Source organism: Oncorhynchus keta, unplaced genomic scaffold (genome assembly GCF_023373465.1).
Source record: "Oncorhynchus keta strain PuntledgeMale-10-30-2019 unplaced genomic scaffold, Oket_V2 Un_contig_20356_pilon_pilon, whole genome shotgun sequence".
NCBI classification, from domain to species: domain Eukaryota; kingdom Metazoa; phylum Chordata; class Actinopteri; order Salmoniformes; family Salmonidae; genus Oncorhynchus; species Oncorhynchus keta.
The window spans coordinates 1-19,063 of record NW_026281958.1 but is presented as its reverse complement, the minus strand read 5'-3'; the positions used below and the strand labels follow the sequence as shown (position 1 = coordinate 19,063).

Genomic DNA, 19,063 nt, shown 5'->3' with positions numbered 1-19,063 from the left:
GAAGGACATCGTTGTTTCAAGAGGAACTGAAGAAGGGCAACACCTCTTTGAAACTGACCAGGGTACAAGGCACTGATGATGGACATTATAAATGTCTTGTTGAGTCTAAGACACATTATGATGATTCCACCATTCAAGTCTACGTCAGAGGTAGATTTCTTAAATACAACAACCCATGTGATGTTCCTCCCAATCTCAGTAGTACTTCATCTCCAGTCTCCCTTTGTGTCTGTAGCTATAGGATCCAAGCCAGAGGTTTCCATTGAGGGACAGAAAGAAGGAGGGATGGCTCTGCTGTGTGGAACTAAAGGCTGGTTCCCTGAGCCTGAGTTGGAGTGGCTGGACAGTGAAGGGGTCACTCTGTCTGCTGGACCGTCAGAGACAGACAGGGACTATGAGGGATTCTACATAGTCAAACTAAAGACCATCGTAAAGGAGACTGACATTAACCGCTTTACCTGTAGACTGAGACAGAGGCAGCAACATGAGGTGATTAAGATGGAGACAGAGTTTCACATCCCTAGTGAGTAACATCATTATTGTTTAGAACTCTAAAGTATTCTAATGTCAAAATGAACCCACATTGGTTTTGTAGATCCAGCTATATGCCTCCACCTCAAATGAATGGAAAAGATAAACACAACATTAAACCAGGAAATTAGATTAATTTGGCATTGAGGCATGTTGCTGGAGCTACACAGCTGATGTCATGGGACGTGGTTTCATTTGAGGTCTGTAAGGGTCTGACAAAACATTCTTTATGAGCGAAATGTCCCTTTAATATTATTATTTGGTATTATTGGTTACATGTCACTGATCTCAGTTGATTTGTGTCTTGCAGGCGAGCTGATCCTTGTTCACACAGAAACATGGAAAGTGGCCCTTCCAGTGATTGTCTCTCTGGTCATTGTCCTTGTGGTCATATCAGCTTTCATCATCTGGTGGCGGAAAAGTTTGTACAATGACTACAGTCATAGAAAACTTATTAAAGGGTTTATTTTACTTAATATAAATGTTTTACAGTGCAGTTTACAGTGACATACACAAGGAGTTGGGAACTAGAACCGAATGCTTGCTAGTTCAATTCCCCGAGCAGACAAGGTGAAAAAGATCAGTTGATCTACCCTTGAGCAAGACACTTAACCCTCATTACTCCAGGGTCGCTGTCAATAATGGCTGATCCCTGGCAGTGACCACACTCTCATGGGGAGTTGGGATATGCAAATAAACACAGTTCCACTTCACAACTCACTCTCGTATAAGTTAAACACTTGTATATACAGTGAAACAGGACAAATATAAGCCCTGTTTGACGTTTTGAAGTAAAAAGCAGACATTGGTCAGATACAGTACAGGTGTATTTAAGGATTTGTATGAAATAAAATTCAGTTCACAGTATAGGGCAAACATTTCTATTTAAAACAACTTTCTCCACAAAAATAGATGTTTTAATATAAGGTTTATTTAAATCTCAGTGCATGGTTTACCTGAACTACATCAGTGTAACTTCTTCCTTCATGGAAATAACTTTGTCAGAAAACATCTTGAGTAGGTCATTTTGTGGACTTTTCCTCTAACTGTTATCTATTGTTATGTCTGTAGATGTATCCAGAGCTGAACACAGTCAAGAGCTAGGTAAGTAGTGTCTTACTGTCAAACATGCAGTTATCTCCTCCAGAAATGGAACTTTGTCAGAGAAAACACTGTGGTTCTGTGTTCATTTAGTATGTTCTCTGTTTTCTGTTTTTTATTTTATTTCTGCAGAGCAAGTTAAAGATGAACTCAGACTTGAGTTGAGTAAGTAGTGTCCAACAGTCCTATGCACGTGTCAAACTCATTCCATGGAGGGCCGAGTCTCTGCGGGTTTTCACTCCTCCCTTGTACTTGATTGATTAATTAAGGTCACTGATAAGTTAGGAACGCCACACACCTGGTTGTCTAGGTCTTAATTGAAAGGAACAACCAAAAACCATCAGATACCAGGCCCTCCATGGAATGAGTTTGACACTCCGGGTCCTGTGCATTGAGTCATGTTTCCATTTTAATAATTGTCTTCTTCATGGATGTGAGATGTGTTCATTAAGGATGTTCACTCTAACGGTTCTCTTATGTCTGCAATGAAATATCAAGATCACAACACTCATAAGCTGAGTAAGTTGTGTCCAACAGTCCTATGCATCAATGTGTCATTTTTTGACTCCCAATTTGATTGTTATACCAAACAACAATTGAAGACAAATAATTCCCATTACATGAATGTGTAACAGAAATGGATAGTGTACAACAGCTAGTTTCATGGATTTAAAATCCTTACATATTTGACATGAATACTTTTCATCACATTGTTTTTACTGTGCCCATCCCCCTGCCACACAAGGTGTTGAATGAATTATTCACCATTAAGAATGCTTTACTTTGATTTTAATTTATCTGTTTGTCTGCAGAGATACTTGCTGATCAGCTGGGTAAGTAGGAGCACAATGCATTACTAGACCCTTACTAGAACAGGGCTGGAGCGATAACCTACAGGGTGGTTCTCCAGGAACAGGGTTGGAGTTAAAACCTATAGGGTGGTCTTCAGGAAGGTTGGAGCGAAAACCTACAGGGTGGTTCTCCAGGAACAGGGTTGGAGTTAAAACCTATAGGGTGGTTCTCCAGGAACAGGGCTGGAGCGATAACCTACAGGGTGGTCTCCAGGAACAGGGGTTGGAGAGCCCATTTCCAAGGGCTTACAATTTGCATTGTGCAAATAGCACAAAGTTGAGTCAAAATTATGTGGTAAAATATCACTGTATTGGAATAATTTTTTACTCACTGCGATGGAAATGTTTACACAAAGAATGATATTGTTTTAATAATTTATTTCAAGTTGTTTAATTAGCAAGAATTATCATTTGTTTTATGTTTCATTCACCCACAGATTTAGTAAACATGAAGGGCTGTCCAGGTAAAATGAATGATACTGAATTGTATTTAAAATATATTTAATATATTTCTGTTGCTTAAGGTATACTATATTATGGTAGAGGGATGTATTTTTACACCATGTCACTTTGGATATGTTTCTGGTCCCGAACCTTATCAATAAAGTTTAGAGATTAAGAGGAGATTTGTCATTGTGTTCCAAGGGCACAACACAGTACACTCTACTGTAATATTACATTACCATAGTTTCTGGTATCCCCTAATTCTGACATACTCTGTTTATATTGTAGAACTTGAAACCATCAGAAAACATGCAGGTCAGTGTGTTTGTTGTACTCTTCAGTCCAACCACCTAGAGTTTAGGGCTGGGCAGTATACCGTATTTTACAATATTCTGGTATTGATGCACGAAAAGGTGTGTTTTTAAAACTTGACTTTCCATAACGGTATTTGACTGTTTGGTTTGTTAAATGTGATACGCCGTGTGTTACGTCCATTTCTATAGTTTACTTCGCTATTTGAGTCACCTCCCTCCGCTCTCTCTCTCCATGCAGCATTCCACACAGACCTAGCCCCGCCCCCTGTCACTCATGGAGCGCATTTGTTGTTCCTCTTACCAAGAGACAACTGCATTCAGTCTCCGCATCAATGCAGTATGTGCAACAATGTTAATGACAACGATGCTGTTTCCACTTTGCTTCTTATTAATATACCGTAAATGCACTAGCGTTCTATAATTACACTATACGTTTGTGTTTCTTACATCTGCAAACAGCTAGTTTGTATTTTCTAAGCAAGTTGGGCCTAAATCTTGTTAGCCGCTAATCGTTATCCAGCTAATAAAGAGTCAGAGCAAACGTAACTAGCTACTGTTTACAGACGGATAATCCCAGTAATGGTGTTGAACTACAGTACCAGTCAAAAGTTTGGACACACCTAATCATTCCAGGGTTTTTCTTTATTTGTACTATTTTCTACATTGTAGAATAATAGTGAAGACGTCCAAACTATGAAATAACATATGGAATCATGTAGTAACCAAAAAGTGTTAAACAAATCAAAATGTATTTTATATTAGAGATTCTTCAAGTTTGCCTTGACAGCTTTGCACACTCTTGGTATTCTGTCAACCAGATTCATGAGGTAGCCACCTTGATAGCATTTCAATTAACAGATGTCCCTTGTTAAAAGTACATTTGTGGACTTTATTTCCTTAATGCATTTGAGCCAATCAGTTGTGTTGTGACAAGGTAGGGGTGGTATACAGAAGATTTGGTAAAATACCAAGTCCATATTATGGCAAGAACAGCTCAAATAAGCAAAGAGAAACGACAGTCCATTACTTTAGGACATGCAGGTCAGTTAATCCGGAAAATGTCAAGAACTTTTAAAGTTTCTTTAAGTGCAGTCGCAAAAACCATCAATCGCTATGATGAAACTGGCTCTCATGAGGACCGCCACAGGAAAGGAAGACCCAGAGTTACCTCTGCTGCAGAGGATAAGTACATTAGAGTTACCAGCCTCAGAAATTGCAGCCCAGATAAATGCTTCACAGAGTTCAAGTAACAGACACATCTCAACATCAACTGTTCAGAGGAGACTCCGTGAATCTGGCCTTCGTGGTCGAATGTGTCCGTGTCTTTGTGAGACGCAGAGTAGGTGAATAGATGATCTCTGCATGTGTGGTTCCCACTGTGAAGCATGGAGGAGGTGGTGTGGGGTGCTTTACTGTTGACACTGTCAGTGATTTATTTAGAATTCAAGGCACACGTAACCAGTATAGCTACCACAGCATTCTGCAGCGATACTCCATCCCATCTGGTTTGGGCTTTGTGGGACTATCATTTGTTTTACAACAGAACAATGACCCAAAACACACCTCCGGGCTGTGTTAGGGCTATTTGACCAAGAAGGAGAGGGATGGAGTGCTACATCAGATGACCTGGCCTTCACAATCATCTGACCTCAACCCAATTGAGATAGTTTGGGATGAGTAGGACCGCAAAGTGAAGGAAAAGCAGCCAACAAGTGTTCAGCATTTGTGGGAACTCCTTCAAGACTGTTGGAAAATCATTCCTCGTGAAGCTGGTTGAGAGAGTGTGCAAAAGCTGTCATCATGCCAAAGGGTGGCATTTTAACCACATTTTTGGTTACTCCATAATGCCATAATTGTTATTTCATAGTTTTGATGTCTTCACTATTATTCTACAATGTAGAAAATAGTTAAAAATAAAGAAAAACCCTTGAATGAGTAGGTGTGTCACAACTTTTGACCAGTAATGTATATCTGCATGTTTTTTGCGTAACAGTTTCTTCTAAATCAAAGAGGAATACGCAAAGCAAGAATATGTATGCTACATGAAGTAGCTAACAAAAACATGCAATGTATCCAAAGATTGTAGAGTCCCCTAGGAAACATTTGTCAAGACTTTGGTTCCTACCGTGTCTCAATAACTCCTCCCTGGCATTTTCATTTGTTGTCATGTCAAACACTGTATTTAAAGTGGCCACTATTATATTTGAACTATTGAATTGGAATAATCATTTTATTTCCTTGATTCCAACAGTTCACCAAAGTATTTTGCTCTAAATCGCAAGTCAAATCACAATTGCAACATTCGGTTAAAAATAAAGCATAGATTGTTTTCCAATATCGTGCAGCCCTACACATGTCCTCCCACATATTGATGTTCTTATTTTTTACTTCACAGTGGATGTGACTCTAGACCCTGATACAGCATATTCATGTGTCCCAGAGCAATGTACTGAGCAGTAAAATGCAGTCCCCCATATTGTTATGTTTATTTTGTTTATTCTAATAAAGTGTGTGTTCTCTCCACAGTGGATGTGACTCTAGATCCTGATACAGCACATCCCAGACTCATCCTGTCTGAAGACAGGAAACAAGTTAGATATGGAGACATAAAACAGAATCTCCCTGATAACCCAAAGAGATTTGATATTTTTCGCTATGTCCTGGGAACGGAGGGTTTCTCCTCAGGGAGATTCTACTACGAGGTGCAGGTGGGGGGAAGAATGGGTGGACTTTAGGAGTGGCCAGAGAGTCCATCAACAGGAAGAAGTATATTCACCTGAAACCTGAGAATGGATGCTGGACTGTTTGGCTGAGGGATGAAAAATACATGGCTCTCACTGACCCCTCTGTCGTCCTCTCCCTGAGAGAGAAGCCCCAGAAGGTGGGGGTGTTTGTGGATTATGAGAAGGGTCAGGTCTCATTATACAATGTAGAGGCCAGGTCTCATATCTACTCCTTTACTGGCTACACCTTCACTGAGAAACTCTATCCATTCTTTTATTCTGGTGCTACTGGTAACTCAGCCCCACAGGTCATCACTCCTGTAGGTGTCACTGACTAACTGTTTTATATCAAACATTGAAATACTGGTTTGTCATGTGTGGCCATGTGTGCTCGTGTGTGTGTGTGTGTACGTGCAAGTGTAATGTTACTGTCATGACTTTGCCCTGTTGGGTAGGTTTATGACCCCCCATCAACACCTGTCTCCTTTTCTCTCCCTCTAGAATGGACTCTTGGAAAGCCCTGTGTTACCACAGAGAAAGTATGGTAATATCAAACGGCTGGGGAATGGAACAATAGTTCCCTTTCTCAACCAGTTGAAGGTGTTCGTTGGTACTTAAAGAATATGATATCAGATCGGTTGTTGTGGGACATTATATCTGATGATAGGATGACATAAATTGTATCTTGGAAAGTCTACACATTCTAGTTATCAGATTCACATGGATAAATATGAAACTATTTGTGAAAATATGAAATGTAATTTTAACTTCTAAATGAGAGAATTGTTTTCATAAGTAAACTATGCTCACTCAGTGGCCACGCCCAAGTGAACAGACATTGGTTGAGAACTATGAAACAGCCCTTCTCTCCCCAGTACAAAAAGTCCATTGACGGAAGTTAACCTTATAGTTCCCAATGGCCAGGACTGGTGTCCATTACCAACATGATTTTGAATTTGATTTATAAGGGCTAATTTCAATATGGAGGTGATGATCACCTCACTGAAATAGTGTATTTCGACTAGACCAACCTAAGCTGATTATGGCAACTTAGTATGGTTATTAAACGATTATTTACTGAAGAGATAACTTCGAAGTCTAGGATGTATCAGCTGGCGCAATAGCGTATGTGACCTGGAAAGGACAGAACAATCTCCTAAGAGCGACGGGGTACTTTAACGTATCCGCTCTGCAACACTACGACTTAGAAATATTCTTCAAGGACAATGGCGATCTCTGCTGTGCAAGCCCAGTCTTCCATCTTCGACCCATCTACCCAGAAGAGAGCTCAAGTAAATATATATGTTGCATTTTTCTTCTCCGAATGAGGCGGTTATTAGAATGCATGAGATTCTGTATTCTGGGTAGAAATAGCTTTCAAGGTCCGATAGGGCCAATCCGCTGTCCTCCCATCTTCCCGCTCTTTCATTCAAACCCAACCCCCTTCTTTTGTGTAGCAGAGCTGTCATATTAGGTTAGCCCACTAGGATTTCCATGACATGATTAGTAATCGATGTATGATCGATCCTGTGTATATATGTAATTCTGTGTGATTATTTCGGTATTTAGTAAATAAATAATTACACCAATTTGTGTATTGCTAATTCAACTTGTTAGCCAGGGTCCATTTTGCAGTACTTTATGACCATCCAAATTAGACTGAATAAGGTGACGATTAATGATTGATGCTATTGATATTAAAGATCTTCAAATTTTCAAGAGATTGGATTCGGAGATAACTGCTCTATATAAATGAATGCTTCCGTGAATGCCCCAGGTTATTAATGGTTTAATTGTTGCATGGTTTAATTCAATCATAATCAATTAAACGTTAGGTATCGATTTGATAAATAGCATTGTCAGGATTTGTAGGGTTGTTCGGTTTTGATCACTAGAGGCCCCCATTGTGCCTTTGACCTTTTGTTTTCCCTTGATCCCCATTATTATTGCACCTGTGCCTCGTTTCCCCTGATTGTATTTAAACCCTTTGTTTCCTCAGTTCTGTGCTCTGTGTTTGTATGGTAGCACAGCCCTAGTACTCTGTGTACTCTTGTTGATCCCGGTGGACTCTCTTGAGGAATTCTGTTTTTGTTCTTGTTTGTTTGTTTTTTGAGTATCTTTTGGGGCTTTTGTGCTATACCTTCCACCTTGTGGATTTACCTTTGTCTTGGAGGATTACCTTTGTTCTATGGAATTCCTTTGAGGTTGTGGAGTTACATGTTTTCCTGAAGAACTTTCACTTTTTCACCGTCTCAAGTACTACACTGTGTCTGCCTCATCTTCACTGGTTTCTACCGACTATTGCGTGAGTCAGTTGGTTAAGTGACTGTTTCTCACTCAGGAGACCCGGTTCGTAACCCAGGGTCTGACAAGCATGTCTCGTATAATTTAATCAGTCAGGGTTACAACATAGTGGTACCCCTGAGGGATCTAAAATAGAATGACACTTCTGTTTTGATTCAGCCTATATGCATGAGCGTTACTGAAAGTAACAATGTTGTCATGCCTGGTCAGAAGTATTTTGTGTTTATCTTCATGTTTGGTTCAGGCCAGGGTGTGGCATGAGGTTTTTGTCATTGTATTGTGGTGTGTTTTGTCTTGGGGTTTTGGTATGTATTTGGGATTGTAGCTAGTGGGGTGATCTAGCAAAGTCTATGGCTGTCTGAAGTGGTTCTCAATCAGAGGCAGGTGTTTATCGTTGTCTCTGATTGGGAACCATATTTAGGCAGCCATATTCTTTGGTTGTTTTGTGGGTGATTGTCCTTAGTGTCCTTGTTCCTGTCTCTATGTTTACACTAGTATAGGCCGTTTTGGTTTTCATTACGTTCTTTTGTTTTATAGTATTTGTATTGATTCGTGTTTTACGTTTTCATTAAACATGGATCACAATCTACATGCTGCATTTTGGTCCGACTCTCCTTCACACCTAGAAAACCATTACAAATGTTCTCCTCCAAATGCTGCAGACCAAAGACGATCAGTTAATGAACACAATGACTAAGTTGGATGACAAATCAGCAGAACTCATTGCAGTTGCTGACCAAATGAATGATGAGAGAACTCAGGTGATGAAGATGGAAATATTGATTTCTAAGCAAGCGGAGGAAATCTCATCACCGAATCTCTCGCTCCATAATCAAGACCTCTATCTGCAAACAATGACAGATACGTTTGAGACCGAAAGGAGCAAGTGCAACACTCACATGTCCAAAATCGGTACTCAACTTTTTCTGCCTTTGGACCCAAATTAGAAATTCTGTGTTCTCCTGGGACCCAAGATTAGGAAAATATGCAACTATACATAAATGTCAGTACTGTAAGGGGTGCGTAACCGGTGGCAGGGAAGTCATTTTTCATTTCATTTCATTACAGCACAACGGTTTGATTTGTTTGATCGTAGCTAGCTACATAGCTAGCTACATAGCCGTCTTTGTAGCAAAGATAATTGTGTAGTCTAGAGCGATTTTCTAGGTTAGCTAGCCAGCTATTGTCGTTCTTTTAACGCAACGCAACGTAATCAACACTGCTAGCTAGCCAGCTAGCCCCGAATAGCAGCACTGTAGAAACTATTACACTCAACGGAACGACTTGATTAGTGTAGTGTCAACAACGCAGCCACTGCCAGCTAGCCTACTTCAGCAGTACTGTATCATTTTAATCATTTTTAGTCAATAAGATTCTTGCTACGTAAGAAACGCTTTCTGAACATTCGAGACGTGTAGTCCACTTGTCATTCCAATCTCCTTGCATTAGCGTAGCCTCTTCTGTAACCTGTCAACTATGTGTCTGTCTATCCCTGTTCTCTCCTCTCTGCACAGACCATACAAACGCTCCACGCGTGGCCTGCGTATAATCTGGTGGTTTGCGGCGCCCGCGACACGTGGAGTTCCAGGTCCTCGGTAGCCTCTGGAACTGCCGATCTGCGGCCAACAAGGCAGAGTTCATCTCAGCCTATGCCTCCCTCCAGTCCCTCGACTTCTTGGCACTGACAGAAACATGGATCACCACAGATAACACTGCTACTCCTACTACTGCTCTCTCTTCGTCCGCCCACGTGTTCTCGCACACCCGAGAGGTTCTGGTCAGCGGGGTGGTGGCGCCAGGATCCTCATCTCTCCCAAGTGGTCATTCTCTCTTTCTCCCTGCCCATCTGTCTATCGCCTCCTTTGAATTCCATGCTATCACAGTTACCAGCCCTTTCAAGCAACATCCTTATCATTTATCGCCCTCAGGTTCCCTCGGAGGAGTTCATCAATGAGCTTGATGCCTTGATAAGCTCCTTTCCTAAGGACGGCTCACCTCTCACAGTTCTGGGCTGACTTTAGCCTCCCCGTCTACCTTTGACTCATTCCTCTCTGCCTCCTTCTTTCCACTCCTCCTCTTTTTTGACCTCACCCTCTCACCTTCCCCCTACAAGGCAGGCAATGACCAAACGACCTCATCTTTACTAGATGCTGTTCTTCCACTAACCTCATTGCAACTCCTCCAAGTCTCCGACCACTACCTTGTATCCTTTTCCCTCTCCAACACTTCCTTTTCCCTCTCCAACACTTCCCTTTCCTATCAACACTTCCCACACTGCCCCTACTCGGATGGTATGCGCCGTCCCAACCTTCGCTCTCTCAATTCAATTCAATTCAATTCAAGGGCTTTATTGGCATGGGAAACATGTGCTAGCATTGCCAAAGCAAGTGAGGTAGACAACATACAAAGTGAATATATAAAGTGAAAAACAACAAAAATTAACAGTAAACATTACACATACAACAGTTTCAAAACAGTAAAGACATTACAAATGTCATATTATATATATATATATATATATATATATATATATATATATATATATACACAATGTACAAACAATTAAAGGACACAAGATAAAATAAATAAGCATAAATATGGGTTGTATTTACAATGGTGTTTGTTCTTCACTGGTTGCCCTTTTTCTCGTGGCAACAGGTCACAAATCTTGCTGCTGTGATGGCACACTGTGGAATTTCACCCAGTAGGTATGGGAGTTTTTCAAAATTGGATATGTTTTCAATTCTTTGTGGATCTGTGTGATCTGGGAAATATGTCTCTCTAATATGGTCATACATTGGGCAGGAGGTTAGGAAGTGCAGCTCAGTTTCCACCTCATTTGTGGGCAGTGAGCACATAGCCTGTCTTCTCTTGAGAGCCATGTCTGCCTACGGCGGCCTTTCTCAATAGCAAGGCTATGCTCACTGAGTCTGTACATAGTCAAAGCTTTCCCTTAATTTTGGGTCAGTCACAGTGGTCAGGTATTCTGCCGCTGTGTACTCTCTGTGGGCCAAATAGCATTCTATTTTGCTCTGTTTTTTTGTTAATTCTTTCCAATGTGTTAAGTAATTATCTTTTTTGTTTTCTCATGATTTGGTTGGGTCTAATTGTGCTGTTGTCCTGGGGCTCTGTAGGGTGTGTTTGTGTTTGTGAACAGATCCCCAGGACCAGTTTGCCTAGGGGACTCTTCTCCAGGTTCATCTCTCTGTTTGTGATGGCTTTGTTATGGAAGGTTTGTGAATCGCTTCCTTTTAGGTGGTTGTAGAAATTTAATGGCTCTTTTCTGGATTTTGATAATTAGTGGGTATCGGCTAATTCTGCTCTGCATGCATTATTTGGTGTTTTACGTTGTACACGGAGGATATTTTTGCAGAATTCTGCGTGCAGAGTCTCAATTTGGTGTTTGTCCCATTTTGTGAAGTCTTGGTTGGTGAGCGGACCCCAGACCTCACAACCATAAAGGTCAATAGGCTCTATGACTGATTCAAGTATTTTTAGCCAAATCCTAATTGGTATGTTGAAATTTATGTTTCTTTGATGGCATAGAATGCCCTTCTTGCCTTGTCTCTCAGATCGTTCACACCTTTGTGGAAGTTACCTGTGGCGCTGATGTTTAGGCCAAGGTATGTATAGTTTTTTATGTGCTCTAGGGCAACAGTGTCGAGATGGAATTTGTATTTGTGGTCCTGGTGACTCGACCTTTTTGGAACACCATTATTTTGGTCTTACTGAGATTTACTGTCAGGGCCCAGGTCTGACAGAATCTGTGCATAAGATCTAGGTGCTGCTGTAGGCCCTCCTTGGTTGGTGACAGAAGCACCAGATCATCAGCAAACAGCAGACATTTGACTTCGGATTCTAGCAGGGGAGGCCGGGTGCTGCAGACTTTTCTAGTGCCCGCGCCAGTTCGTTGATATATATGTTGAAGAGGGTGGGGCTTAAGCTGCATCCTGTCTAACCCCACGACCCTGTGTGAAGAAATGTGTGTTTTTTTGCCAATTTTAACCGCACACTTGTTGTTTGTGTACATGGATTTTATAATGTCATATGTTTTACCCCCAACACCACTTTCCATCAGTTTGTATAGCAGACCCTCATGCCAAATTGAGTCGAAGGCTTTTGAAATCAACAAAGCATGAAAGACTTTGCCTTTGTTTTGGTTTGTTTGGTTGTCAATTAAGGTGTGCAGGGTGAATACATGGTCTGTTGTACGGTAATTTGGTAAAAAGCCAATTTGACATTTGCTCAGTACATTGTTTCATTGAGGAAATGTACGAGTCTGCTGTTAATAATAATGCAGAGGATTTTCCCAAGGTTACTGTTGACACATATTCCACGGTAGTTATTGGGGTCAAATTTGTCTCCCACTTTTCTGGATTGGGGTGATCAGTCCTTGGTTCCAAATGTTAGAGGAAGATGCAGAGCTAAGTATGATGTTAAAGAGTTTTAGTATAGCCAGTTGGAATTTGTTGTCTGTATATTTGATCATTTCATTGAGGATACCATCGACACCACAGGCCTTTTTTGGGTTGGAGGTTTTTATTTGTCCTGTAACTCATTCAATGTAGTGGAGAATCCAGTGGGTTCTAGTAGTCTTTAATAGTTGATTCTAAGATCTGTAGTTGATCATGTATATGTTTTGCTCTTTTGTTCTTTGTTATAGAACCAAAAGATTGGAAGAAGTTGTTTTCACTATATTTTACCTCTTGGGGATGTTATTCGAAAACATAATGTAAACTTTCACTGCTATGCGGATGACATTACACAGCTGTACATTTCAATGAAACATGGTGAAGCCCCCAAAATTGCCCTCGCTAGAAGCATGTGTTTCAGACATAAGGAAGTGGATGGCTGCAAACTTTCTACTATTAAACTCGGACAAAACAGAGATGCTTGTTCTAGGTCCCAAGAAACAAAGAGATCTTCTGTTGAATCTGACAATTAATCTTAATGGTTGTACAATCGTCTCAAATAAAACTGTGAAGGACCCTCAAGCGTTACTCTGGACCCTGATCTCTCTTTGAAGAACATATCAAGACCATTTCGAGGACAGCTTTTTTCCATCTACGTAACATTGCAAAAATCAGAAACTTTCTGTCCAAAAATGATGCAGAAAAATTAATCCATGCTTTTGTCACTTCTAGGTTAGACTACTGCAATGCTCTATTTTCCGGCTACCCGGATAAAGCACTAAATAAACTTCAGTTAGTGCTAAATACGGCTGCTAGAATCCTGACTAGAACCAAAAAATTTGATCATATTACTCCAGTGCTAGCCTCTCTACACTGGCTTCCTGTCAAAGCAAGGGCTGATTTCAAGGTTTTACTGCTAACTTACAAAGGATTACATGGGCTTGCTCCTACCTACCTCTCTGATTTGGTCCTGCCGTACATACCTACACGTACGCTACGGTCACAAGACGCAGGCCTCCTAATTGTCCCTAGAATTTCTAAGCAAACAGCTGGAGGCAGGGCTTTCTCCTATAGAGCTCCATTTTTATGGAACGGTCTGCCTACCCATGTCAGAGACGCAAACTCGGTCTCAACCTTTAAGTCTTTACTGAAGACTCATCTCTTCAGTGGGTCATATGATTGAGTGTAGTCTGGCCCAGGAGTGGGAAGGTGAACGGAAAGGCTCTGGAGCAACGAACCGCCCTTGCTGTCTCTGCCTGGCCGGTTCCCCTCTTTCCACTGGGATTCTCTGCCTCTAACCCTGTTACGGGGGCTGAGTCACTGGCTTGCTGGGGCTCTCTCGTGCCGTCCCTGGGGGTGCGTCACCTGGGTGGGTTGATTCACTGTTGTGGTCGGCCTGTCTGGGTTGCCCCCCTTGGGTTGTACCGTGGCGGAGATCTTTGTGGGCTATACTCGGCCTTGTCTCAGGATGGTAAGTTGGTGGTTGAAGATATCCCTCTAGTGGTGTGGGGGCTGTGCTTTGGCAAAGTGGGTGGGGTTATATCCTTCCTGTTTGGCCCTGTCCGGGGTGTCCTCGGATGGGGCCACAGTGTCTCCTGACCCCTCCTGTCTCAGCCTCCAGTATTTATGCTGCAGAAGTTTATGTGTCGGGGGCTAGGGTCAGTTTGTTATATCTGGAGTACTTCTCCTGTCCTATTCGGTGTCCTGTGTGAATCTAAGTGTGCGTTCTCTAATTCTCTCCTTCTCTCTTTCTCTCTCTCGGAGGACCTGAGCCCTAGGACCATGCCCCAGGACTACCTGACATGATGACTCCTTGCTGTCCCCAGTCCACCTGGCCATGCTGCTGCTCCTGTTTCAACTGGCCTGGGCCCTAGGACCATGTCCCAGGACTACCTGACATGAGGACTCCTTGCTGTCCCCAGTCCACCTGGCCATGCTCCTGCTCCAGTTTCAACTGTTCTGCCTTACTATTATTCAACCATGCTGGTCATTTATGAACATTTGAACATCTTGGCCACGTTCTGTTATAATCTCCACCCGGCACAGCCAGAAGAGGACTGGCCACCCCACATATGCTCTCTCTAATTCTCTCTTTCTTTCTCTCTCTCGGAGGACCTGAGCCCTAGGACCGTGCCCCAGGACTACCTGACATGATGGCCCCTTGCTGTCCCCAGTCCACCTGACTGTGCTGCTGCTCCAGTTTCAACTGTTCTGCCTTATTATTATTCGACCATGCTGGTCATTTATGAACATTTGAACATCTTGGTCATGTTCTGTTAGAATCTCTACCCGGCACAGCCAGAAGAGGACTGGCCACCCCACATAGCCCGGTTCCTCTCTAGGTTTCTTCCTAGGTTTTGGCCTTTCTAGGGAGTTTTTCCTAGCCACCGTGCTTTTACACCTGCATTGTTTGCTGTTTGGGGTTTTAGGCTGGGTTTCTGTACAGCACTTTGAGATATCAGCTGATGTACGAAGGGCTATATAAATAAATTTGATTTGATTTGATTTGAGAAGTGGTTTACCCAGACATCTCCATTTTGGATAGATAATTCTTCGTGTTGTTGTTTGTTTAGTGTTTTCCAATTTTCCCAGAAGTGGTTAGAGTCTATGGATTCTTCAATAGCATTGAGCTGATTTCTGACATGCTGTTCCTTCTTTTTCCGTAGTGTGTTTCTGTATTGTTTTAGTGATTCACCATAGTGAAGGCGTAGACTCAGGTTTTCCGGGTCTCTATGTTTTTGGTTGGACAGGTTTCTCAATTTCTTTCTTAGATTTTTGCATTCCTCATCAAACCATTTGTCATTATTGTTAATTTTCTTCGGTTTTCTATTTGAGATTTTTAGATTTGATAGGGAAGCTGAGAGGTCAAATATACTGTTAAGATTTTCTACTGCCAAGTTTACACCTTCACTATTACAGTGGAACGTTTTACCCAGGAAATTGTCTAAAAGGGATTGAATTTGTTGTTGCCTAATTGTTTTTTGGTAGGTTTCCAAACTGCATTCCTTCCACCTATAGCATTTCTTAATGTTACTCAGTTCCTTTGGCTTTGATGCCTCGTGGTTGAGTATTGCTCTGTTTAAGTAGACTGTGATTTTGCTGTGGTCTGATAGGGGTGTTAGTGGACTGACTGTGAACGCTCTGAGAGATTCTGGGTTGAGGTCAGTGATAAAGTAGTCTACAGTACTACTGCCAAGAGATGAGCTATAGGTGTATCTACCATAGGAGTCCCCTCGAAGCCTACCGTTGACTATGTACATACCCAGCGTGCGACAGAGCTGCAGGAGTTGTGACCCGTTTTTGTTGGTTATGTTGTCATAGTTGTGCCTAGGGGGCATATGTGGGAGGGGATGCTGTCACCTCCAGGCAGATGTTTGTCCCCCTGTGTGCTGAGGGTGTCAGGTTCTTGGTCCGGTTCTGTGGCATTTTTAGGTCGCCACAGACTAGGCATATGGTCCTGGCCTGAACATTGATTTTATTTCCTCCAGGATGGAGAAGCTGCCCTCATAAATATGGGGATTCTAGTGGGGATATAGGTAGCACAGGAGGACATTTTTCTGTTAGGATAATTTCCTTTGGAATTTCTAGCCAAATGTAGAATGTTCCTGTTTTGATTAATTTAATGGAGTGAAAGTTGAGTCTGCTCTATACCAAATTAGCATACCCCTGAGTCCCTTCCTGTTTCACACCTGGTAGTTTGAGTGGATGGGACTACCAGCTCACACCGCAACCTGAGGGCAACCAGTGGTCCGTCTCCTCTATACCAGGTTTCTTGCAGGATGACAATGTCTGTGTTACCATTTCTTTGGTGAAGTCCGGGTTTTCTGCTCTTTAGGCCAAAGGCAGATGACCTCAGACCTTGGATATTCAGGATGATATAGTGAAGGCTTTTTGTTCCATAGAATGTCCAATGTTGTTGGTCGTGTGGTTTGGCCTCAGGCCAGTAAGTGTGGAGCAGAGCCTGCTGAGCATCTGGTACATGCTATTGGCTGGGCGAGTGTGAGAGTGGGGGTTGGGACTGTTGCCCGCTCACTACCTGGGCGATGTGTGGCTTCCTGAGGCCCTCTTTGCGGGGGTGGGGTGCATGGGGTGGGCAGGAGTGGCATAGGTCTGATCTCTCTCCCCCGCTACTCTCTCCTCTCCATCCTATCATCTCTTCCCTCTGCTCAAACCTTCTCAACCTTCTCCAACCTATCTCCTGATTCTGCCTCGCAACCCTCCTCCCTCCTTTCTGCATCCTTTGACTCTCTATGTCCCCTATCCTCCAGGCCGCCTCGGTCCTCCTCCCCGCTCCGTGGCTCGGGACGACTCATTACGAAGCTCACAGAACAGGGCCAGGCAGCTGAAAGGGAGCCGGAGGAAACTCGCCTCCTGCGGACCTGGCATCCTTTCACCCCTCCCCTCTCTCATTTTCCTCCTCTGTCTCCTGCTGCTAAAGCCACTTTCTACCACTCTAAATTCAAGCATCTGCCTCTAACCCTAGTAAGCTCTTTGCCACCTTCTCCTCCCTCCTGAATCCCCTCCCTCCCCCCTCCTCCCTCTGCAGATGACTTCGTCAACCATTTTGAAAAGAAGGTCGGGCACATCCGATCCTCGTTTGCTAAGTCAAACACGACATCGCTGGTTCTGCCCACTGCCCTACCCTGTGCTCTGACCTCTTTCTCCCCTCTCTCTCAGATGAAATCTCTCGCGTCTTGTGACGCCCGGCCGCCCAACAACCTGCCCGCTTGACCCTATCTCCCTCTCTTCTCCAGACCATTTCCGGAGACTTTCCCTACCTCAACTCGCTCATCAACTCATCCCTGACCCGCTGGCTACGTCCCTTCCGTCTTCAAGAGAGCGAGAGTTGCACCCCTTCTGAAAAACCTACACTCGATCCCTCCGATATCAACAACTACAGACCAGTATCCTTCTTTCTTTTCTCTCCAAAACTCTTGAACGTGCTGTCCTTGGCCAGCTCTCCCGCTATCTCTCTCAGAATGACCTTCTTGATCCAAATCAGTCAGGTTTCAAGACTAGTCATTCAACTGAGACTGCTCTTCTCTGCATCACGGAGGCGCTCCGCACTGCTAAAACTAACTCTCTCCCTCTGCTCTCATCCTTCTAGACCTATCGGCTGCCTTCGATACCGTGAACCATCAGATCCTCCCTCCACTCCTCTCCGAGAAAGGCATTCCTCCCGGCGCGGCCCACGCTGGGATTATGCCCTACCTGACAGGTCGCTCCTACCAGGCGTGGCGAGACCCTGTCTCCTCACCACGCGCTCTCACCACTGGTGTCCCCAGGGCTCTGTTCTAGGCCCTCTCCTATTCTCGCTATACACCAAGTCACTTGGCTCTGTCATAACTCTCACATGGTCTCTCCTATCGGCTGCTATGCAGACGACACACAATTAATCTTCCTTTCCCTTCTGATGACCAGGTGGCGAATCGCATCTCTGCATGTCTGGCAGACATATCAGTGTGGATGACGGATCACCAATTCTCAAGCTGAACCTCGGCAAGACGGAGCTGCTCTTCCTCCCGAAGGACTGCCCGCTCCATGATCTCGCCATCACGGGTTGACAACTCCATTGTGTCCTCTCCAGAGCGCTAAGAACCTTGGCGTAAGATCCTGGACAACACCCTGTCGCTTCTAACTAACATCAAGGCGGTGGCCCGTCTTGCTAGGTTCATGCTCTACAACATCCGCAGAGTACGACCCTGCTCTCACACAGGAAGCGGGCGCAGGTCCCAATCCAGGCACTTGTCATCTCCCCGTCTGGGATTACTGCAACCGTTGTTGGCTGGGCTCCCCGCCTGTGCCATTAAACCCTACAACTCATCCAGAACGCCGAAGCCCGTCTGGTGTTCAACCTTCCCAAGTTCTCTCACGTCACCCCGCTCCTCCGCTCTCTCCACTGGCATCCGCTACAAGACCATGGTGCTTGCCTACGGAGCTGTGAGGGGAACGGCACCTCAGTACCTCCAGGCTCTGATCAGGCCCTACACCCAAACAAGGGCACTGCGTTCATCCACCTCTGGCCTGCTCGCCTCCCTACCACTGAGGAAGTACAGTTCCCGCTCAGCCCAGTCAAAACTGTTCGCTGCTCTGGCCCCCAATGGTGGAACAAACTCCTCACGACGCCAGGACAGCGGAGTCAATCACCACCTTCCGGAGACACCTGAAACCCCACCTCTTCAAGGAATACCTAGGATAGGGTAAGTAAGGGTAAGTAATCCTTCTCACCCCCCCAACAAGATTTAGATGCAAGTGGCTGTTCCACTGGTTGTCATAAGGTGTATGCACCAATTTGTAAGTCGCTCTGGATAAGAGCGTCTGTTAAATTTACATTTACATTTACATTTAAGTCATTTAAATGACTTAAATGTAATGTAAATGTA

At 43.6% G+C, this 19,063-nt stretch overlaps 1 pseudogene; it reads left to right on the top strand.

Moving 5' to 3' along the window:
* The first annotated feature begins 5 nt into the window (after window positions 1-5).
* LOC118378665 (butyrophilin subfamily 1 member A1-like) lies at window positions 6-6,302 on the top strand (annotated as a pseudogene).
* The last annotated feature ends 12,761 nt before the right edge of the window (window positions 6,303-19,063 follow it).